The 24,198-nt window shown below is 45.5% G+C and overlaps 1 protein-coding gene across 15 annotated transcripts in view; it reads left to right on the plus strand.

Moving 5' to 3' along the window:
• The window catches only part of MSI2 (musashi RNA binding protein 2), a 529,178-nt gene that overhangs the window by 227,055 nt on the left and 277,925 nt on the right, over positions 1-24,198 (plus strand). The gene's annotated exons all lie outside the window — the stretch shown is intronic.

Consider the following 24,198-nt stretch of genomic DNA (forward strand, 5'->3'; position numbering starts at 1 on the left):
AAATTTGAAAAACCAATAAAAATATATTTTAAAGAGGCACTTCTCCCACAATAATGTTAACGGCCAAGGTCATTACCTAACTTAAGCAGCAATCTGATACCCACTTACCTTGGATTAAGCCCAATTGAACTCTCTGGGACTTACTTCAGAGTAAGCAGGTATAGAATTGTACTGCTGAATGCTTTTAATTTTTGTGATGTGTACTTCTGGAATGTTGTTATCTCTGGAACATATAAACATAAGAAGAGCCTTTCTGGATCAGACTGAGGCCATAGCTAGACCGAAGGTTTATCCCTGGATCGTCCAGGGGTCAAACCTGTTCATCTAGGTGACACACAGGGGATCCAGTGCTCAGGCAGGGGCAAACCCTGGATGATCCCAGGATAAACCTTAGGTCTAGCTATGGCCTAGGTGACACACAGGGGATCCAGTGCTCAGGCAGGGGCGAACCCTGGATGATCCCAGGATAAACCTTAGGTCTAGCTGTGGCCTAAGAGTCCATCTAGTCCAGTGTTCTATTCACACAGTGGCCAACTAGCTGCCCACTGGAAACCCATAAGCAAGACATGAGTTCAACAGCACACTCCTACTCATGTTCCCCAGCAACTGGTGTACATAATCATACTGCCTCTGATCCTCGAGGTAGCATAGAGCCATCAGGACTAGTTGCCCTTGATAGCATTATCTTCCATGCAGGAGCACTGAGAGGGTGGGGGATAAGTTGAGTCAACTCAGCGTGGGCTAATAGTCAACTCAACACTGATCCTAATCTACACTATCATGTCGTGTGGGGAGCATCCCCTAGAACAAAAACCGTTGACTTTTGTGTCATCCAAATGCAGTCAGTGTAGAAATTGCTATTTCTATATTGCCAAAACCAGAAGCGTGTGTGGATGAAAGGGAGAGACTCCTGTATTCGAAATCAGAAAGCATATGAAAGGGAACGTTTGTAGTTGAGTGTCCCTTGGGTATGTAACAGACCCTATGCGGCAGGGTCTTGCTATTTACTGTGTTATCTGTACAGCACCATGTACATTGATGGTGCTATATAAATAAATAATAATAATAATAATAGGTTGTTTCAAATCTGTCCTAATGCTGGGAGTCTGTCCATGGTAGCTGCTAGATGGCGTCGTGTGAGGTTCAGGATACCCAACTCAGTGTGCATGCGAACCTGTACATGCATGTTCATTCCACCCACACCCATCTGCTCCTCACTGGAAACAGGAGAGGAATTCTGCAATAGTTTCCAGTGGTAGAGGAGGCAGCTGATGAGCTGTTCTCATCTTTAATCCTAAGAATTTGAGCTTTTGTTTAAAGTAAGTTTCTGATCCTCATGAACGCAGGCACATTTTTGACAGTATGAATGTAAAATTCTGAAAAGGACTGGTATCAAGGAGATATTCAACTAGAAGACCACGTTCATGATATTTCTTGGTATTCATCCAGGCATTCCTCCCTCCAATGGGCCATTTCTTCACTTAGCCTTTTCTAAGTCCCTAACTGTGCTCTGTGGAAATAAATTCTGTTTGCTATAGCGGAACTTCTACACTAAGCGTGCGTCGTCGGAGTAGAGTGAAGAAGTCTCTACATCAGTACAATTCAGTGCACATTTTTTTCCATTTGGATTACAAACAATTTCGGAGCGTGTAACGATAAGTGTAGGACATCTGCTAACTGATTTTGCATCTGCCGGGTTTCTTGAAAAGTGCATGTAAAACGCAAACCGTGCGCAATTAAAACATTCAGCTTGAGTGTGACCCTCCTGCCTCCGATTTCTCAAGCGGGCCTCAGCGCTGAACAAGTCGTTCAGCTCCTGATATACGGGAGCTGGCAGCTCCAGCCATTGCTTCCTGCTGAAGATTCTAGCTGCCGTCTTTATCGTTTTATAATGTCTGTAGGCACAACCCAATGTACTTATGTTTACCTACAGCAAGACAAAGTAGGATGCAGGCTCCTGCTCATAGGATCATCCTGGAAAACAAAGAACTTGAGCTATAAGGGGCAGCGTGACCCAGTGGTCATTGTGTCTGACCTGGACCAAGCAGAACTCCTTCCAAATCTCCGCTTAGCCATGGGTCTCACTAGCTCATCTTGGTCAGGTCACACCCTACCTTGTGCATCACCCTAATTTCCCCATGCAACGAACAGTTTTGAGGGTAGGAATTATTTGCTCTTGCGTTTATTTATTTTGGGGTCCCTTTACATTCTTTTAATGAGCCTCGTGGGGCGCAGAGTGGTAAGCGGCAGTTACTGCAGCCGAAACTCTCCCCACGGCCTGAGTTCGATCCCAGCGGAAGCTGGTTCTCAGGCAGCTGGCTCAGGTCGACTGAGCCTTCCATCCTTCCGAGGTCGGTAAAATGAGTACTCAGCTAGCTGGGGGAAAGGTAACTGCGACTGGGGAAGGCCATGGCAAACCACCCCGCTACAAAGTCTGCCAAGAAAACGTCAGTGAAAGCAGGCGTCCCTCTAGGAGTCAGCAATGACTCAAGTGCTTGCACGAGAGGTTCCTTTCCTTTCCTTAAATTCTTTTAATCTTCAGCTTCCCCAGATCTATTGTTTGAATTCAAAGGTTATTTTATCTTTATGCACCTCAGCGTCTTTGCTCTGGAAGTGTTGGCATTACCGCGGACTAGAGCTCTTTAATGCACGATGCTCCTATTACATTTCAATGTCTTGAACTCTCTGCAAGGTGACTTTACCACATTAATTTTGTGTGGTGAATGTTTTTGTTTTTGTTTTGCGGGCACCTTTGCACGGCGAGGCCTGGTGGGTTCCCCCACCCACCCACCCACCCGACATGGCATAGGAAACAAAAAGTATTCACCTCTGAGATTTAACACCAGTGTGGTAAAGAAATGGTCAAAGGAAATCTGCCAATCAGTCATTTCCCAGATAGGGTTGGGAAATATTCCAGACTGAAGCATTGGAGAAATGCTTCCAATGGGGCAGAGATAATAGATGGGACCGATAGTCTGACTCAGTATTAAGTAGCCTCCTAAGCCTTTTGCCTCACTTTTACATTTGCCTGTTTTTGCCAGCTTGTAGAAAGCAAGTAATTGTAATTAACCCTTCCTTTAGCGTCTGGCCAGCAGATGCGGACACACTTTCTGTTCTAATTGGGCGTTGCTGTCATAGAATGTTACTCCTGGTCTTCCCGATACAGGAAACTCATTTTTTGTTCCTTGGCTTATCCTGTTTAAATCTCCCCCCCCTTTTTTTCCTTTTTTACTTTTGTCTAAACAAATCCAGTGAAATTTGCAATTGTATAAGTTTAGTTCATGCCAATAAACAAAACCTGTTCCCAGTAAGACAGCGTTCTTGTTTTATGATGATTGGATTTACTGCAGGAAGTATTCTGAAGATTCTCTGTAATTAGAGTCTGGAGAGTTTAAGGAGCTGTTTCTGAAATTTCCTGACACTCCGAGCATGTGTGTTTGATCTTTATAGCCCTCTCTCCTTCCTCAGGATCTTATGTGTCATTCAAGAATGTCTGCAGATTTTCTATAAAACACAATGAGGCCAGAAACAAAATGTAATGTTCTGTCTCTGTGTGACCCTTCCTCAGCATGGGTTGTGACAGCTCTGTTAGCTGATTGGTAGGCAATCTGTGCCATGCAGGTGTTTTGGACTATAGATCCCATCAGCCAGTAGTCGGCTTCCCAATTAATAAATGATTTAGGGCCGTCTTTCCCAGCCTGATGCCCTCCAGATGTGATCAATGGCAACTCCCATCATTCCCAGCCTGAAATTATGGGAATTGCAGTCCACCACATCTGGAAAGCACCAAGTTGAGGAAGACTGCTTTGAGATGTGCCATCAGTGTGTGCATTAGGGTGTGGACAATCAGACCTTCTAATCCTCACCGTTGCCCTGGAATGCATCAAAACTGTGACCACATGTTACAGGGGCAGATGGGTAATGGTGGGTGAGCCATCTTTTTGGGAAGCTGGTCCACTGTTCATTACCTTCCTTTTGAGGATCCACTCTAAGCTCCCACGGAATCCAAGGGTATCCTAAACACAAGTTAAAAACCACTGGTTTAGGGAATTAGCCCATGTTACTGCTAAGGGGTGCTTTCAGAGGAAATGCTGAAAATATATATCCTTTTTATCTGGCAGTGTCCTTGAATTTCTGGGTGTGGTTAAACACCACCCATGCGATATGTGAAATGGACTGTCCCAAGATTCAAATGAGGATCCATAGAAATATGGCGCTTCTGTTCAAATGAGTGCTTATGTTCCTGTGAATAGACAGTGTTAAAGATGTTCGTTATTGGCGGTCAATCTCTGCCCCCTCCCCATGGATACAACTACACATTCATATCACTCTCTCCTTCTCTGGTGTGTGACCTTTGCAGGGCAGAATGGTGGAGGTGGGATAGCTAATGCAAGAAAATATTAACATGTTGTTGTTGTTGTTATTATTATTATTATAGTTTAATCCTGCCTCCAAGCAGGACACCTTGTTCTTCCATCTCCTCATTTTATCCTCACAACAACCTTGGAAAGTAGGTTAGATTAAGATACGGTGTGTCCCCCCTAGTTAGCCCAATCTCTTTGTGGTTGAGTGGCGATTTGAACCTGGGTGTCCCCCAAACTGACACACTAACCACTACACCACGCTGCCTTGAGCAACCCTCATGTAGAATATCAAAAGCATATCAGTTCATTTCGTGATAAATTCCAGTTACTGAGGTGTAGCTTCTCTGGAACATAAACAATTTGGGCCATATCTCTCGGACATAACTGCACTAGAAAACGTCCATTCAAGCTCTTCACAAGCCTCTTAAAAGTAACAAGTTCTTTTGTTTTCAGCAAATAACCTCTCCCGGAGATTGATCCATAAATAATGTGCGTCTCCATAAATGTCCCTCAAGAACAGCGTTTATAGGGCAATTTGTTGGAGTGACTGGACTCAATCTGGTACAATTTTTTTTTGAAAAAAGGTATAAAACAGAGTTTACTTTTGTAGGTTTAAATGGCATCGAGCCTGTGATATTTCTTCACTTATAGTAATTTTGGTTGCTTTAACAAGGCCCTTTGCTGTACAGCAGAGGCTTTCATAAGGAGGAATGGGAAAATTAGTCGGGTCGTCAGTACTCCTTAGCTAAAATACAGAGACCATTTTACATGGCATTTCAAAGTGAGCCTTTATTGTGATTAACTGGCATAAATCAGTAATGAGTAAATAATGTAAAATATTTATTTTCATTAGCTGTTTGCTTAATGGCATTAATGCATTGGAAATGCCCTCCGGGCCTGGTTGTGAGAGGATGAGAAAGTGTGTGTGTGTGTGTGTGTGTGTGTGTGTGTGTGTGTAATATTTCACCTAATCACTGTGAACAACTTTTGAAGCAGCCAATGAGCACAACAGGAAAACAGTTTTCAGTTCCTGGGTGCAAAAGAAGCCTGTGTTGCTGGGGGACGATGAAGACATGGATAATCTGACTCTGTTCTTGATACAAACCTTTGACAGGCTGCATTTCTTGTTAGGTTTCAAATGATATCACCTCTTTGCTGCAAAAGCAATGAGATTCACCTGCTCACACTGTCCTTAATGAGCATAATGGCATTCACCTGCTCACACTCCCGCCCCCCTAGGTTCTCACTGAGATGGGGCATTCCAGTATCGGCCACTGTACTATTTCAGGCTGCAATGTGGGAGTCATAGGATACAATGCTTTATTATTATTTTCTAAAAGGCCTGCATATGGAAAGCTAACATGTCAGAGAGAAGATTTCTGTCTTTGTCTCCTCCATGACATACCAATGTCTCTCCATCGTGAGAGACCCCACTTGCAGCCTTAAGTGACACAGCTGTGTTTGACCGCTTTAACCTGTGTTGTTTGAGCCTTTTCAAGAAGTCATTTTTACCTCCTTGATCAGAACAGTGCTGCAGAGCAGGTCTGTACAAGTATTTATTATTGTTGTTGCTGTTGTTATTATTATTATTATCATCTCCCTGTTGTTGTTGTTGTTGTTGTTATTATTATCATGGTGGGTTTTTTAGCTGGACATGACGGGCTTTGCCAAGTCATGCTGTTTTTTACTGGTTCAGAAATTTCCTGACTATTGAACATGTTTTAAGTATGACTGCTTTCTGGTGTGGATGTATTTTGGTAGGCTGAGTTTCTGAGGGTTTTCTGTAAAAAATAAATAAATAGTGATGTGATGCTGGTGCCTGATCATGTGACTAACGGAATAATTGTAACCTTTTCCTGTTGCCATAGCTTTTTAAATTTGATGGCCAGTGGTGTATATTTTTCTCTTGTCCTCTTCCTTTTCTACAACATTTTTGTCATTAGGTATTGCTATATCAGTGAGGTAAGTATGTTTTCTTTTTTGTCTATAACTTTTATGCCTGGTTGGTTGCAAGGTATTATTATATTATTATACTAGGATGGTGAATTGTAGCGAGCGCACGTTTGTTTATTACTGTAGGATGTTAAGGTGGACTGAAGTTTACAGCAGAGACTCTAATGGAAGTGGTCCACAGGTGTGGACTGAGATGGATTGGTTTTGTGGGCCAGTATGGGCTTGGTGAATCAATTTTTGTTTGTTTTCTTACTGCTAACTATTAAACCAACACATAACAAAATACTGAATTTCAATGGATAACCCTGGTGTTTGGCAGCAATTGTCGATGTGACGACAGAATTACATGCATGCAATGTGTGCTAATGTGAGTTCCTGCCCTTCCTATTGCAGCCTCGCTCTGCCCATGAGAATTGAATTCTACAACATGTTTTAAGGATACAAACTTAATATACCATGACTTTGCTCACCTTGCAAAACTTAAGTTACAATCTTGTACACACTTAACTGGGAGGAAGCCTTATTGTACAGAGTGGGACGTACTTCTAAGCAAACATGCATAGACTTGGAATGGATGTCTGCCACTTTTAGCTGGGGAGGCAATGAGCATAGCAGAAACAGAATTCACTTTGTCTTCTGAAACTTCACAGGGTTCCCACCCATCCCCATATGATTTCTAGTGTATATTTGCAGCCATAAGAGCAAGAAACTTTGGCTCTTTAATTTTTTAAAAAAAAAACAGTTAGAGTTTTCCAACGTTCTGCATATTCTTTGCACCTGCTAAAATTGTGCTCTGCTTGTGATCTAGTTTCTCATGGATCTCCGCTGAGGCAGGAGATTATATGTAAAATTGCTGTATGGTGGGGAAATATTTCATTTATATCCAATCCTTCCTCCGAGGAGTTTATGGGAACATACACTGATTCCTTCTCCTTATTTATTTATTATATTTCTGTATCGCCCAACAGCCAAAGGTCTCTTATTTATTTATTTATTTTATTACATTTACCGCCCCACAGCCGAAGCTCTCTGGGTGGTTTACAACAATTAAAAATAGTAAACATTAAAAGTATACAAAAATTTAAAAAACATAAAAACAGTATAAAACAACAGTATCCATTTAAAAACAACAATTCTGGGGTCCATTAAAAACAAACTTAACGTTGTTAAATGCTGTTAAAATGCCTGGGAGAAGAGAAAAGTCTTGACCTGGCGCCGAAAAGATGACAACGTTGGCGCCAGGCAAGCCTCATCGGGGAGATCATTCCACAGTCGGGGGGCCACCACCGAAAAGGCCCTCTCCCTTGTTGCCATCCTCCGAGCTTCCCTTGGAGTAGGCACTCGGAGGAGGACCTTAGATGTTGAGCGCAGTGTACGGGTAGGTTCATGTAGGTTTATCCTTGCAACAAAACTCTGAGAGATAGTACCTGTTCCAAGGTCACCCAGAAATTTTCACAGCTGATGTGGGATTTGAATCCAGGCCTTCCCAAGCCTGATTATGGAACTCGGCTTAAGAACATAAAAAGTGCCATGCTGGATCAGACCGAGGGTCCATCTAGTCCAGCACTCTATTCACTCAGTGGCCAACCAGCTGTTGACCTGGGACCCACCAGCAGGACATGGGTGTAACAGCACCCACCCACCCATGTTTCCCAGCAACTGCCTCTGATAGTGGAAGTAGCACTTAAACATCAGGAGTAGCAGCTGCTGATAACGTCCTCCAGGAATTTATTCAACCCCCTTTTAAAGCTATCCAAATTGGTGGCCATCACTACAACTTGTGGTAGTGAATTCCGTCGTTTTAACTATGCACTGTGTGAAGAATACCTACCTTTTATTTGTCCTGAATCTCCCACCAGTCTGCTTCGTGGGATGACCCCCAGGTTCTAGTATTATGGAAGACGATAAAAAATGTCCTCCTATCCACTTTCTCAATTCTGTACACCTCTATCATGTCTCCCCTTAACCTCCTTTTTTCCAAGGTAAACAATCCCAACAATCCCAGGATGATCAGGGGTCTAGAAACAAAGCCCTATGAAGAGAGACTGAAAGAACTGGGCATGTTTAGCCTGGAGAAGAGAAGATTGAGGGGAGACATGATAGCACTCTTCAAATACTTAAAAGGTTGTCACACAGAGGAGGGCCAGGATCTCTTCTCGATCCTCCCAGAGTGCAGGACACGGAATAACGGGCTCAAGTTACAGGAAGCCAGATTCCGGCTGGACATCAGGAAAAACTTCCTGACTGTTAGAGCAGTGCGACGGTGGAATCAGTTACCTAGGGAGGCTTTGGGCTCTCCCACACTAGAGGCCTTCAAGAGGCAGCTGGACAACCATCTGTCAGGGATGCTTTAGGGTGGATTCCTGCATTGAGCAGGGGGTTGGACTCGATGGCCTTGTAGGCCCCTTCCAACTCTGCTATTCTATGATTCTATGATTCTATGTTGCAACCTTCCCTCATAGGGGAGATGCTCCAGCCCCTTGATCATTTTAGTTGCCCTTTTCTGCACTTTTCCCAGCTCTTCAAGATCTTTTTTTTAGGCATGGTGACCAAAAAACTACACAGTATTCTTCGTGTGGTCGCGCCATAGATTTGTATAAAGGCAGTACGAAAGTGGCAGTCTGATTCTCAGTTCCTATTCTAATAATGCCTAACATGGAGTCTGCCGTCTTTACAGCGGCCGCCCAACTGGGCTGACATTTTCATTGGGCTCTGCTAAGGCTTCTCCAAAAAGTAGTTGAGTTCCCAGCCCTTATACCAAGCCACATCAACAGCACTATGGAGCGGTTTTAGTGCCAGCCCATCTTAAGGCGAAGCACTCAAGAAGGGCTTTTTGTTACTGCTTTCTTGGCTTGAGCCGTTCATATGGAAATACGGTATGCTAATTGCCCGGGCTCTTTATTTTTCAAAGCATCAAGTTAACAAAATGTTCTGTCTTGTTATAGCCCTTTTATCCGGTAAGGTTTATAGCCGGCACTCTAGAATTAAATATGAAAGATTTCCATAATACTGATGATTCCTGTTTAAATGCTGTCTTAGAGGGCGTTGACTTCTGTTGCCAAAATCGCAGCTGTGCTCAGCGCCTACTTATCTTTCCTCAGTGTCTGCCTGGTCCTTTTATTTGGCATTAGCTGTCAACCACCTTTTTAATGCTAGCCTGTTCTGAATAAACTGTCCTTCATTGGGGGGTGATGGGGAATGAAGGCTCCTGAACACCCAAATTTGGGAGTTTAATGTGTTTTGTTTGAGGAAAGCTGCCTCTGTCATGTTTGATATCTTTCAGTGAGGGGGTGGGGGGGGTGCGCGTGTTGTGTGCAGAAGCACAAAGCACAATTAAAATACAGTTATATATTCTCCCAGTTATTAAAGCTTGGATTAACATGACAAAGTTTTGTCTGGGGAGTTCTTTGCTATGGCTCAGGGAGCATTTCTGTGTGACAGTAATAGGCTCCAGTTAATATATTTGAACGATACTAGAATCTGCGTTCTAAGACAGAACAAAAGGGGTTTATTTGAAGCTGGCATTACAAAGGTGGAATTATCATTGTGAACAATCCACTGAGATCAGGGCTTAATTATGGTATCTTGTGTTCCTTCAATATAATAAAGCGAAGTCAAGAGATCCATTCTCGACTCCTGCCCCCCCCCCCCCCTCACAAGTAGCAAATGGACAGCTAGTCGGATTGGTGCTTTAACTTTACCAGCTTCCCACAACGGGGAGGTGCTCCCCTCAGCTTCCAAAGTTAGTTGTTGGCATGGGAGCGTGATGTTTGAGAGACCTGCCTGAAGCCCTCACGGGCACGCAGAACTCAGTTTGTGTCCCAGCTGTGAGCAGTATAAGTTCAGCTATAGAGAGGCTCAGAGTCAGCGTGCTGCACCCTCGGGTAGCTCATGTATTTGAATGTTCATGTATGGGGGGGGGGGGTGAACTCCCTGCAAATAGAAAACTAGTAAATCAGGGAGCAGGTTGAGTTAGACCATTTCTCCCTGATATGTTAGCTTTCTATTTGTGGGGAGGTTTTTACACAGAGGAGCATTCCAAAGCAGGACCCTGCTACCCCTATGCTCTGAACTTTACTATCCATTCTAGAACCTCAGAATTCTGCCAGCTCATTTTCGCTGCATCTGTAAACTAGGCCTGAGAATCATCTAGTAGAAGGCGCTGAAAATGTGGCAGTCACAAATGCTGAAGTACTGGAAGGGGCAGCGTCAGGGGCCAAACCAGTTTGTAAAGTTGATGCCTCACCGTTCTTCCACAAGGGAGATTTAAAAAACGGCATGCCCACAACCCATTGCCACCGTTCTTCCACCTATTAACCCAGGTTTTTCTCACTTGAAGGGGATTAATTTTAGAATCAAATAGTATCAAATTAAATCAAACGTCTACCAACAATAGGTTCACAAAAATGATAAGCAGGTAGACGGTGCTTGCACATAACTTTAACCCATGAGTTATAAGATGCGTCACAGCAACCTTCTCCCTTCCCCTCTTCTCCAGTGAGATTTACCTCCCTTTAGCATTATGTCTGAATCCTAAACTGTGGCTACTCTTAAGCCAGCTTCTTAACCCATGATTTGAAGTTGTGTTTTTTCAACAAATCATAGTTAAGTTTAATCAAAGTTTGTCCAAGTTCTGAAGTCACAACAAGCGGTGGCTAATCTAAAATGGAAGCAAAATGCTCTGAACTCCCTCTCCTGCACTGGAGAAAGAGAGCGAAGGCGGAGTGCACATGGCTAAAACGTGCTCATCCTCATAATGCTAAACCATGGCTTAGCATTATGTACACAAAAGGTCATAGTGTTGAACTGCACCAACGGATTAACTGTGGCCCTATAGTTCCTGATGTTGAATAAGTTGCATCCTATGCTTCTTGGCCCTCTTTTTTATGTATTTATGGTTTCTGCACCCCTCCCTGCACATTTCAGACCACAATCGAATGAGTTAAACAGGTGAGTGTCAGCAAAGATCATCTCATTCCGTTTCAGATTTTCAATTCACACCTGTGGGCGTAACCTCCCTAAATAGCTTAATTGCTTTGACAAGCCGTGAAATTGGAATAAGTTGATCTGTGACCTTAGCTCAAACATTGAGGTTCAGAAAAAGCAGTGCTCCTAAAATCAGCTAGCATCGTATTATGGAGATGAATGAGAGATGTATTATGAAAGTGTTTCACTACTTAGATCATAGTGCTGTGTGCATCATTCTGCTAAAATTTTGAACTGTAAGCTAGGAAGCCCCAGTTCAAATCACGGCATTGTTGGGTTTTTTATCCCTGCAAAATTGGGACAGTAATTCCTCTTTCTGTTAACGGTTTGTTGCAAAGATTACTTGCATAATAGATGTGAAGCCATCTAAACACTCTAAAATGCTACATAAATATTAAGTATCCCCATAGACATGCCAGAGGACTCTTAATATATATATATATATATATATATATATGTATGTATGTATGTATATATATTTTAAAACAATTCTAGACCAGCCTAAAGGAGAAGATTCAGGACAAATAAAAGGAAGGACTTCTTCACACAGCGCATAGTTAAATTATGCAACTCACTACCACAAGATGTAGTGATGGCCACCAATCTGGATGGCTTTAAAAGGGGGTTGGATAAATTCCTGGAGGAGAAGGCTAGCAATGGCTACTAGCCCTGATGGTTATGTGCTACCTCCAGTATTCAAGGCAGTAAGCCTGTGTGCACCAGTTGCTGGGGAACCTGGGCGGGAGGGTGCTGTTGCACCATGTCCTGCTTGTTCATCCCTGGCCGATGGCTGGTTGGCCACTGTGTGAACAGAGCTCTGGACTAGATGGACCCTTGGTCTGATCCAGCATCAGGGCACTTCTGATGTTCTTTTGACAGACATAATGCATAACCCCTGTGCACCAGGTGGACATTTTTATTTATTAAAGCACTCCATCTCTATCCATTCATTCCTCTCCTTAGTCAGAACTACTTTTTTGGAAAGTCCAAAACTGTTTGGGGCAGGGGGTGGGGGGTGGGGGCAGGTGGCTTCAGGGGAATTTGTTGGTGACATTGTAGGTGCCAGCCAGTCAGCCCTGTCCACAGCTGGCTTCTGCTGCACTTGTAAAATGTTACATCTGTCTTTCCCCTGGACTGACTGTAGCCGCATCACATGGGAAGAAAGTCCATTCGTGCTCTGTTGCCTGCCGGCTGAGGTGCTGCTGTATAAACAGTTTACTGTGCAGCTTCAACTCCAAGATGGACATTTCTATCTCTGCCCCTGTCATATCTCTGCCATGTTCCCACCGTGCCCATTTCTGTGCTGCGTAACTTCTTTGGGGCACTGCTGTTCTTTCTGCCTGTCTCCAGGGCTGGTAGTTTTTGGTGTAGAAACATCAAGACAGGTTGCTTTGCGGGAACGTCAGGGAAGTCAGTGGCTCTACACATGTGTCTCCCCTCCCTGTGTTTCTGCACAGCCGGAGCGTGGATACGAGTCCCCTTTATGGCTACCTTTCATCTTTCTTGAAGCGGTGACAACCATCCTCCGTTTTCAGGAGACTTTTGTCCGACAGTGCACTTGTAGTTAATGCCTCTTAGTGGAGATATGCCAACAGGAATAACAATCGCTGACCCTGACTTTCGAAGGTCGTCACTGACGTAAATAGTCACAGGAAACTCAGGGCGTCAAATTTCAAATAAAAATAACTTCTCGGGCTGCAGCCCTCCTTCCATTTAACCAAAAGGAAAATCTAAATGCCACCGTGACTTTTGTGGTACTCCAGTGCTAGCAAAGGGTAATTACAAAAATTGCCGAAACCTGTTGCCTTTTGCGTTTTGAAGTGAATAGTAAATTATCTGTTGGAATAATGATCTCTTTCGCTGCTGACATGTAAAAACTCAGCTTGCCTTGCCAATAAGTGCAGATCATAGATCTCGGTGTCGCTTGCACATGCAGGCAACACCTGGGCAAAGAGCATTCCGGTCTTGCCCAATCATGACTGGGCATTGCAGGATGTGAAACTTGCTAATAAGTCATTTTTGGGGCAGTGTTGATTCACTCTACATCTGTCCAACTATCCAGCCTCTGCTAACGCAGCCTATCCAGTCCCTGTTTTTAGAAGACTATTAGGGAATGATATGGCTAAATTTGGGGGACTTAGCTGGTGGGACTTGTGGATTTCATTAAAGACCCTCTACTTTTTCAGTGTAGCAGAAACAAATATAGTGCTTTTAGTACTCTGTTCAGCTGCTGGTTTTAATTTGGTTTTATGAAGTTGTTACAGTTTTATTCTTTGCTGTTGTGGTTTTATCTTTGTTTTACTTACTTTTTTAATGTTTGTACTGTATGTTTTTAATGGATTGTACACCACTCAGGGAACTTTGTTTATTGGATGATTTAAAAGTACAGTAAGGGAGCAATCCTGTGTCCCCTAAATGGAGTCCGCGGGGGGTGGGAGTGGACGTAGGATTGTTCCATTCCCTGGCTCTGAGCTCGTAGACAGGGCTCCAAGCTGGGATCCAGGAAACCATGCTCCCCGCCTCCTCCCCCTCCAACCGGCGCAGAAAGCAACATGGCAGCTACCTCTCCATGGTCCGAAAACAGAGTGCAGGGGTGGGCAAGAGATACAGATCACGGGGACATGGAAAGGAAGAGACTGGGTGGCTACCCAAGGCATATCTCATAGGATTGCACCCTGAGTAACTAAATAAATTGTGGGAAGGGGCACAGAAGGAGCGAAGTGTATGTCTGTGGGGGAGGTTGAACTTTATCTCCTGTATTAGATTTCTGAAAGGGAAATAATGGTATATTTCACTCTGAACACTTCCATCCTATGAAGCAAGCCTTTTGATTTTGATGGAGTCAACTTTCAAGGAAGCATGCAAAGGGTTGCAGCCGTACTTTAATGCCCAGTGTATTATTTAGTTACAATTTTTACGTGAAAAGTGCCTTCCCTTTAATTAGCCACAGGGATCCTGTTACATGTGTGTTTCGTGTTTCATGTTTCTTGCACCATAGAACTCAAGGCAGCGTATGACAGGTGGAGCTCCTAGGCAGTCTCCCATCCTGACTGGGTACAGACCTGTTTCACTTCAACAGGGTTGCTGTACTGCATACCTCCAAACCCCTCTGCCCTCGTTATATCTCTATAATCTTATTTTATTTATTATTTATTAAAACATCTGTATCCCACCCTATATCACAAGGATCTCAGGGCAAGCGTACAGATAAAATCATACAAATGTACTCCTGTCTTACAAAACATCATAATGCTCATGGTTTGAATGTTTTGGGTGCGTCTGAACTTGTTTGGATAACCCCCTGAGCCTTGGTTTCTAGACTGGCTCAGGTGGGGAAAAAATTATTTCAATATGCAAGTCAGTCTGAGGGAGAGGAAGGGAGGTGTGGGGGTGGTGGAAACTCAAACAGGAAATATAAGTAACCTCCTTTTCTTTCCAGCTGTGGGAAAGCTAGATAAATGTCTCTATGCTAATAAACGACGCTCTCATTTTGCACCTGAGCCTTTCTCTGGAACCGGCTGTGGCAATTGTTCATTTTTTAATATATATTATTTTTCCGCCAGAACTTTGTGCATTAAAAAAAAAAAAGTCCTTCATGCATCAGGAACCAGCGTAATGTAATACTTGTCTTATCTTCACACTTACTCAGCAGGTATTTACAAAAGGGCAGTGGGAAAGTCTTTCAACTCAATCCTGTTAACTCTGCACAGGATGTGTCCGGATCAGATATGCTTACCTGCGTCGGTCCTTCCTCGGGGCCGCGCAGCTCTCGGAAAGCCTTTGCTTCTTCAGCCGATGCGTTTCCTTTTCTGGGGAGAACCGTATTGACTTTATGCTACTCTGTGTCTTTAGGGCTACTAATGAAAAAGCTGTGACAACACGATAGCTTATAAGAGCGATCTGTAACTCTCTCTTGTTGTCTTGTGCTCTCTGAGACGGTGGAAGTGGTTCGGGGGCCACCACTTCCCCCCCAGCTGTAGTCCGGCATGAGCTCATCCATTCCTCGCTGCTTAGCTGAGATCCTTAGCAACAAAACTCTTCAAATACTTAAAAGGTTGTCACACAGAGGAGGGCCAGGATGTCTTCTCGGTCATCCCAGAGTGCAGGACGTGGAATAAGGGGCTCAAGTGACGGGAAGCCAGATTCCGGCTGGACATCAGGAAAAACTTCCTGACTGTTAGAGCAGTGCGACAATGGAACCAGCTGCCTAGGGAGGTTGTGGGCTCTCCCACACTGGTGGCGTTCAAGAGGCAGCTGGACAACCATCTGTCAGGGATGCTTTAGGGTGGATTCCTGCATTGAGCAGGGGGTTGGACTCGATGGCTTTAGAGGCCCCTTCCAGCTCTACTATTCTATGAAAACCTGGTTTGTGAGTGGTGTGGTGATCAGTGCAGGTTGTGAGATCCCGGTGTCGCGTCCAGTGCCGGCTCCATGTCCTGGAGGGCCCCTGGGCAAGACGCCTGCAGTGCCGTCCCCTCCCTCAGGGAATCTACCTTTTCACTACTGTTGCCCTGCCTCCTCTTTCTTATTACTGCTACCACTTGCTTGCTTGACAGGCAGAGGAGCCAGTGAGCAAGTAGGCCGCGGCATGTGCTCCTCCTCCTCCTCCTCCTTGCCTCCGCTGTTGTCTGGGCCAGGGCAAGTGACAGGTGAACAGGAAGGTTGCAAGGGTGAAGAGGAGGAGCCAGTTGCTCTCGTAAGTTGGCCTCTGCTAGGGTGTGAGCCGTTGGCAGGAGCCCAGCCATGCTAACGCTTGGTGCATCCGTCCATTAGAAGAGCAGGAAAGCGTGTTCGAATCAATTACTTCGAAAGCTCAGCTTCTGTCTAGGGACTGCCATGGCAGTGGCCCGTGGTACAAGGCCTTTCAGCTCCTGCCCAGCCACCTTCTCCCTTGCCTTTTGGGCCTCAGAGTCCCTGCTCCTAGTTGTGTCCCACTGGGTCTGCCAGTAGACTTGAGCTTGGGGGTACTTTAATGACACAGGGTGATACAGTGGAACTGAATACGATTCCCCACCTGGGACAGAGCATTAGCTGGCAGTAATTTAGGAACCGCACAAGAGCTCTAAATTCAGATGTATCACGTGGTTGATTGTGGAAACAACAAGATGCCACAAGGAGTTAATTACTTGATTCCCAGTTGGGCTGCATCCAACACCGCAATAAATAATATCCTTTGAAATTACAGCCTAAGATCAAAATCAGTGACGTTATAAACGGTAGCTCTCCAGATGGGAAGGGAGCAAGCGCTGGCAATATAACTCCAAGGTGTGCATTCAGAAGGTGACACTTGCAGAAAGAGACCCCTCAGTTGGTGAGATTGTAGATCGTGTAGAGCAAACAGGTTGATCGCTAAACAATCTCATCCATCCGCACGCCCTGTTTTCCCCCCTTGTGTGCTTAGTTTTAAACTTCAGGCGTCATTCTAACTCCTCTCTTTATCCCGGTGCATCTCTTGTCTCCCTAGCAGCTTAAATGTGTTTGAGCAAATGGCACACACCGGTGCACCCCTTCTACAGTGTGGCCAAAACTACCCACTGGCACCACTCTGTGAGTTATCCCCCATGTCTCAGCATCTAGCGGTATGAAGGAGACCCCCGTCTAGAGGAGGATGTGATTGCAGGGAGGTTGCTCTCTCTTGCCTGACCCAGATTTTGCGCAGGTGTTGATGGGCCCAGAAGGCAGGCTCTTGACTTCCCCTCCCAGGGACCCCAAGGAGAGGCTGTGACTGCCTTTCCTCTCGGTTTGACTATCCGAGGTGTCAAACCTGTACAGGGCTTCACAGGTCTTGACTCACCTGGATAGGTAGTCAAAATTGGTTGTTGTCATGTCACCACAACCCCCCGCCCCCACTGCAGTAGGAGGGAACAACTACTTCAGACTCTATGTCGAGTTCAAGACCCAGCACAACAGGGAAGAGGAGAGGGAAGAGAACTTCTCCACATTGCGCTACACCTCAGATGCTCAGCGAGTAGCAGGACAGCTCACAGCTTTCAAAGTATGTCCGAGGCTCAGTGCAGCCTCGGGGAGAGCCCCTGCCACTCTCCCCTCCTTCTGAAGTCACCCTGGCATTACCAGAAGTTCTTCAGGCACAGGAAGATGGGAAGTGCTCTCTGATTCCACGCACTCACCCGGGCCAAAGGTGTACTCCCCAATGGGAAGCTGGTGAGTGCATGTGTGGATACTTGAACTTGTACCGAGGATGTATCATTTCAGGCTGCAGGTAGTGGCCCATGTACCTTGATGCTCCCCTATTGGTTTATTATTTCTTTATTTCTCCCTTTATTTATTACATTTCTGTATCTCCCAATAGCCAAGGGCCTCTGGGTGGATTCACAATTATGCAGGCTTGAAGACAGCGAGCTCTTCCTTCCCTCAAGGCCCCTCTGCTAAAGTTCTGGACCTCGGTACGCCCCCTAAAATGTCTGTCCCAAATGCCGAGTTTACATATGTGTTTTAAGTTTGGCTCATTTGGGTGTATCTTAAGGGCAGACATACGGCTAATGAATCTACATCCCTATGAATCACCGCATCTTCCTGCTTCTGTACGCATCACCTGATGCAAATCGCCCTCCTGCCTTTCCCCTTCTCCCCAAGAACTCTGTAAATGATTTATATCTTTTAACAGACCCCCCCCCCCGGTTCTCATTATTTGCAGACAGTGCTCCCATATATGTGTCTGAAGGCAAGAGAATGGGGGAAACTGCCCCTTATTTTGCCCCTTCTGGCTGTCTCGCTGAGTCGTGTGGCACATTTCGTCCTGGCTGCTTTTCTGCGCTGTTGATCATAGAGAAAAAAGATGTTTCTTCCTTTCTTTTTCTTTTAAAGGCTGTCCTTGTTCTTTTACGCTTCTCTCAAAAAGCCTCCAAGTGCTGCACAAACAGTGACGCTCTGGCAGTGCGTCCTCAAACCAGGCTTGGAGTGTTTGTTCTGAGCGGTGTCTCACCTGCCCTCACAATTGGAGTCTCGGGGAAAGGCTGAAACTCTGCCCAAAGCCTTATCGCGTAAGGCCAGAGTGTTTTTCCAGGGTAACTGAAAAGAGTTGTTCACTTGGATACACACCTGTTGCCCTGTTCTGCCTGGGCCAAGGGTGCCCAACTGGAGCTGGAGTTAACTAGCAGCAGGCTGCAGGTAGCAGTCAACTTGCTAGGGTGGGCAACTGGTCAGACCCAATTACCACAGCTTCTAGAGGCAGTAGGAGTTGTTTGTGTTGTTTGTTCGTTCAGTCGCTTCCGACTCTTCGTGACTTCATGGACCAGCCCACACCAGAGCATTCTGTCAGCTGTCGCCACCCCCAGCTCCCCCAAGGTCAAGTCTGTCACCTCCAGAGTATCATCTCTCCATCTTGCTCTTGGTCGGCCCCTCTTCCTTTTGCCTTCCACTTTCCCTAGCATCAGCCTCTTCTCCAGGGTATCCTGTCTTCTCGTTATGTGGCCAAAGTACCGCTGAATCTTTTATCTCCCCACCTCCAAGCAAGATCAGATGACTAGCAGAGTCCCTCCCCTCCAGTAAAACAAACAGGAAATGCCCAGGCTTGATGTGGGGCGCTCCTGAAACTTCTCCATCGTGAACAATCTGAGGGAATTACTGAGCTGGTTCAGATTCTTCTCCTGAAAGGTGTGAGCTGCTCCCACCCATAGGTTTCCTCCAAGTCTTCTTCTCAGAAAAGCCTACTGAGAGGTCCCGGTCTGGGTCTGGTGGATTTAACGTTCTTGAGACTTAACGGGGCAGCTGATTTTGTCTAGATCACAGCGGTCATCTTCAGGCAAGCCTGACTCACAACTTCTGCCACTATTGGGTCACTTGGGATCCACGCTGAATGCGGAGCCAGTAAAAATAGGCCTGGTGTTCTAGTATTCCCAGTAACTCAGACGATATTCCTGAAGGTTAAAGCAAAAATGCTGGCCCTTTATATGGTCGTTTTTCCAACCTGTGAAGGTAAAAGCTGTTGGATGCTGGCGCTTGATTTTTAAGCCTCTGAATCTTAGGGCTGCCCTGGAAACCTCCGAGGCCTCTGCACCTGGCCTGGTGAAACCCAGGAGAGAGGGGCCAGCCACGCCTTCCATTGGCAGGGGCTGGGGGGCTTCACGGGGTGTGTGTCCCCCTTCCCCTGTGCTCCTTGCCCGTAGCCCCATCTTCATCTTCCTCAGTCCATGCCAAATAAGAAAAGGAGGGACTCCTCCGATGTTAACACCTGCGGATTTTGTTCGCATGCAGAGTTCATTCTGACACAGAACATGGATTTCCGTTTTTGCTTGGGCGCCGTGTACGTGCGGATCCAGTAAGCAACTGGTGAGGAAGAACAGATGTGTGCTCTTAGAAAATGAAACCCAAATACGAATTAGGACCTCTGACCATCTGCCTGGCTTAATATTATCGAGTTCTGTTTCGCACATTTAGCTTATAGGCTGGCAAATCCTAGTTAGTGTAAGTTCTGAGTAATTAAACTTCATGATATATGTCTCTCTCTCTCTCTCTCTCTCTCTCTCTCTCTCTCTCTCTCTCTCTCTCTGTGTGTGTGTGTGACATTTTTTTTTTACCATGCAAATTTAAACGTTAAAGCTCTTTTTGTTACAAAACACCGTGCCCTCCTTCTTGATCCGGGAAGCTAGCATCCTGCCTTCATGGCAAGGCAAAGTGGTAAAGACCAAGCTGCCATTAATCATAGCATCCTTTCAGATTGAGAGAGACTTCTTGCTGCAAGAGCCTCAGCTAGATGAAAGGTCTACGGCACGGACCTGCCTCCCCTCCCAATAACCATTAATATCGAGGAGTTACTTTTTTCTGCCCTCCAAAGAAGTCTCTCTCTCTGTGTGTGTGTGTGTGTTTTAATCTGCATTTTTCGCATTGTTTGGAAAAGAAAATAGGTTGCATCTCTGAGTCCTCATACCGTTAATCTGCACACAAGCTCCATGAAGGGAAAAAGAATTATTCCTGCTGACGACGGCTAATGTTCCATGAAAATAAAAACGCAAGCTGCTTTGCACCTGGTTTGTTAAAGTGCTGAAGGAGCAATGTTCCCTCCAGGATCTCTGTAGCGGTGTCATCGAAGCTCGTGGCCCAAGGAGCAACTCGCCTTTCCGCTCCTGCCTGCAACAGCCTCTTCCCCACACAGGCCTGACCAGGGAGGGATCAGCTATTAGGCTGAGGATGTTAAAGAGATGGTATTTCCAGCATATGAAATGGCGGGTGTGTGTGTGGCATCTGCATGACTGTGCATGACCATATGGGCAGTTCATAGAATCATAGAATAGCAGAGTTGGAAGGGGCCTACAAGGCCATCGAGTCCAACCCCCTGCTCAACGCAGGAATCCACCCTAAAGCATCCCTGACAGATGGTCGTCCAGCTGCTTCTTGAAGGCCTCTAGTGTGGGAGAGCCCACAACCTCCCTAGGTCACTGCTTCCATTGTCGTACTGCTCTAACAGTCAGGAAGTTTTTCCTGATGTCCAGCTGGAATCCGGCTTCCTGTAACTTGAGCCCATTATTCCGTGTCCTGCACTCTGGGAGGATCGAGAAGAGATCCTGGCCCTCCTCTGTGTGACAACCTTTCAAGTATTTGAAGAGTGCTATCATGTCTCCCCTCCGTCTTCTCTTCTCCAGGCTAAGCATGCCGAGTTCTTTCAGTCTCTCTTCATAGGGCTTTGCTTCCAGACCCCTGATCATCCTGGTTGCCCTCCTCTGAACACGCTCCGGCTTGTCTGCGTCCTTCTTGAACGCAGTTGCTAAGGGGGAGGCAGGAATCTCTCCCTCACACACTTTCCCTCTCCCATTCGGGGCTTTGTGCCTTGAATAAAGCCTACGCCAAAGTATTGTTGAGATGATACTTCAGTGCGAGTTTTGGGGGAGTCGTGCAGCAATACCCCCGAAACCCTTGTTAGCAAGGCAGCAAATGCAAGCGGATGCTTCCACATCTTCCTGGTGACTCCCTGCACAGCACGGGTTGGTTGCAAGTGTTGACCAATTGTCCGTGCAGCGGGACGATTCTCCTTATTTTCCCACACTGTGGGCCGAGCTGGAAGAAATGGATACCTCCGCATTGCCGAGGTGTCCAGTGGACTCCCCCGTCCCCTCCTGTGCTGTGTCGCGATTCAGGATCACCACAGTTCAACCGCAGCTTTTAAAGCTCAACTAAAAAAGCTTTTAAAACTTGAAGTTGTGCAGACTTCTACTGTTACTTTCTACTGTTAGTTTTACCCTACCCTGTGCCTGCTTACCCTACCCTGTACCTGTTGGCATTCTCTTCCCCTCCTTATTGTTTTACTATGATTTTATTAGATTGTAAGCCTATGCGGCAGGGTCTTGCTATTTACTGTTTTACTCTGTACAGCACCATGTACATTGATGATGCTATATAAATAATAATAATAATAATAATAATAATAATAATAACCACAAAGGATTGTGGCAATGCATCCACCCAGCTTGCCAAAAAGGGGGTATGAACATTTGGTTCCTGTTTCGGCTCAATCTAGATTAGAATGGGCCAGCTTGCAAAGTGCTGACCCCAGCCTCCTAACAGGGTAACCTTCATTGCACGTTGCTGCAATGAAGTGACCCCCCAAATTCTCTAGGAAATTGGGGTGTTTTTTGTTCTTTTGTGCAAGCCAACCCAAGCCTTCACAGATAGGCTGGAGAGTTCATCTGAGGCAGATCTGCTAGAGCTCAGATTAGGAGCAGTCTGTATTTCAGCTTTTTCTGTGCAACGTTTTCTTCTTGATTCTTATTCTTCTCTGAAAGACAAAAATCCTGAGAATCTCTCCCTCGTTCAAAAATCAAACAAATGCTTCTAGTCCTCGTCATTACAGAGCTTAACTTTAAAAATAGGCTTGAGAGAGGCAACTGAGTTTGCAGTTTTTCAAATCTTCTACATATCAGTATTTTTTTCCCCCAATGACCAACTTAAGTTGTTTAACTCTAAGAGAAGTACTTTCTGAATTGTACCGACACGGCTTATCAGTTCGAGTGTGTTAGCTTAGATTTTTGACCAGGGCATTTAGCCAAAAAATGAGGCCAGAGTAAAAGGTGCCACTTACCTCAGCAGAAGAAATGCCTTAAAGAGTGTTGGGGCCACTAAAAACAGGAGCATCAGGGCAGAACTTTGGGGTGGGCTTCTTGGGTTCCAGGGCTCCACTCATAGAATCGTAGAGTAGGAAGGGGCCTATAAGGCCATCGAGTCCAACCCCCTGCCTCAATGCAGGAATCCACCCTAAAGCATCCCTGACGGAGGGCTGTCCAGCTGCCTCTTGAAGGCCTCTAGTGTGGGAGAGCCCACAACCTCCCAACCACACATGTCAGGAATTTCTTGGAGGGGCCACTTTTGGCAGAATTTGTCTCCCAACAGATGTTTTGGGTAATTGAAGCCCCCCATTACTACTACATTGGATTTCCTTGAAACACTGGCAATTTGCTTTTCAAAAGTTTCATCCTCGTCTTCTCCTTGATTGGGTGGTCGGTAGTAGACTCCGACTATCATGCTCCCTTTATTCCTTGCCGCATTTATTTTAATCCAGATGCTCTTGATGGGCCTCCCAGACTCATCCTCCTGTATTTCTGTGCAGGGATAAGTATTGTTTTAACATATATTATTTTTATTTATTATTATTATTTAAAACATTTGTATCCCGCCCTATATCATTAAGATCTGAGGGCGGCATACAGATAAAAGCATGCAGTATAAAACAATAAATATACACAGCTAAAAACAAATTAAACAATGAACCAAGTTAAAACAATATAATTTAAAAGCAGTAAAAACAATTATAGTGCAACCCTGCCTCCCAAATTAGCACGGAGGCCCCCAAACGCTGCATGGCAGGCTTGCCACATTTGAAGTAATACACATCTTATGGGGAGACCCTGTTAGACCATCAAGTTCAGAGTCTAAAATGACCTAAGTGCACCACTGCCTGGGATTTCACTCTCCACAGAGTTCAAACATATTCCTTGCCAAACCTTTCCCCATAGAGAGTTCAGCCTGGATGAGGAGTTGGACAGGGACTAGAATTACTAAGTTATCTTTTTTAAAAATTGTAACTGTGCTGGCATGGGACATGCAGGGAGCAGAAGTACTAGCAAAAGCTTTCAGTTTTGATCCCAGGCTGCTACTGTGACTTCCAAGTCTCCTTGCCTGACCCCTCCAACCTTATTCCTTTGACTCAGACACACACGCGGCAGCCTCTTATGTAGCAGTAGGTCTGGCACATGAGCTCAGGAAACTGGCTTCTCTGTGCGCCCTGGGTTACACAGGTCAAGCATGGTACCACCTTAAAATGGCGCTGCTGGAAAGGTGTGGAGGAACCCGAAAGGGCGAGTTCCCTAGGTTCGCTGAGTGGCGGTCAAAGACTCTCAAGACACCATTTCTCTCATAGAATCATAGAATAGCAGAGTTGGAAGGGGCCTACAAGGCCATCGAGTCCAACCCCCTGCTCAATGCAGGAATCCACCCTAAAGCATCCCCGACAGATGCTTGTCCAGCTGCCTCTTGAAGGCCTCTAGTGTGGGAGAGCCCACAACCTCCCTAGGTCACTGGTTCCATTGTCGTACTGCTCCAACAATCTGGAAGATTTTCCTGATCATAGAATCATAGAATAGCAGAGTTGGAAGGGGCTTACAAGGCCATCTAGTCCAACCCCCTGCTCAGTGCAGGAATCCACCCTAAAGCATCCCTGACAGATGGTTGTCTTGGAAAATTTTTATTACGAGCAGCCTGCAGTGCTGCAAGGTGGCAAACCCTAGAGGATCTGAAGGACTGCCCACTAGTTGTAGGCAACGCTAAGATACTTATAGGGTAACATCCTCAGAAGCAACAACAGAACTTCCTCATATAATAAACCAATCATAATACAGTTTTGCAATACAGTAACCAATGATAAACAAGGCATTTATGCATGTGCAGA

This window comes from Elgaria multicarinata, chromosome 22 (genome assembly GCF_023053635.1).
Source record: "Elgaria multicarinata webbii isolate HBS135686 ecotype San Diego chromosome 22, rElgMul1.1.pri, whole genome shotgun sequence".
Lineage (NCBI taxonomy): Eukaryota > Metazoa > Chordata > Lepidosauria > Squamata > Anguidae > Elgaria > Elgaria multicarinata.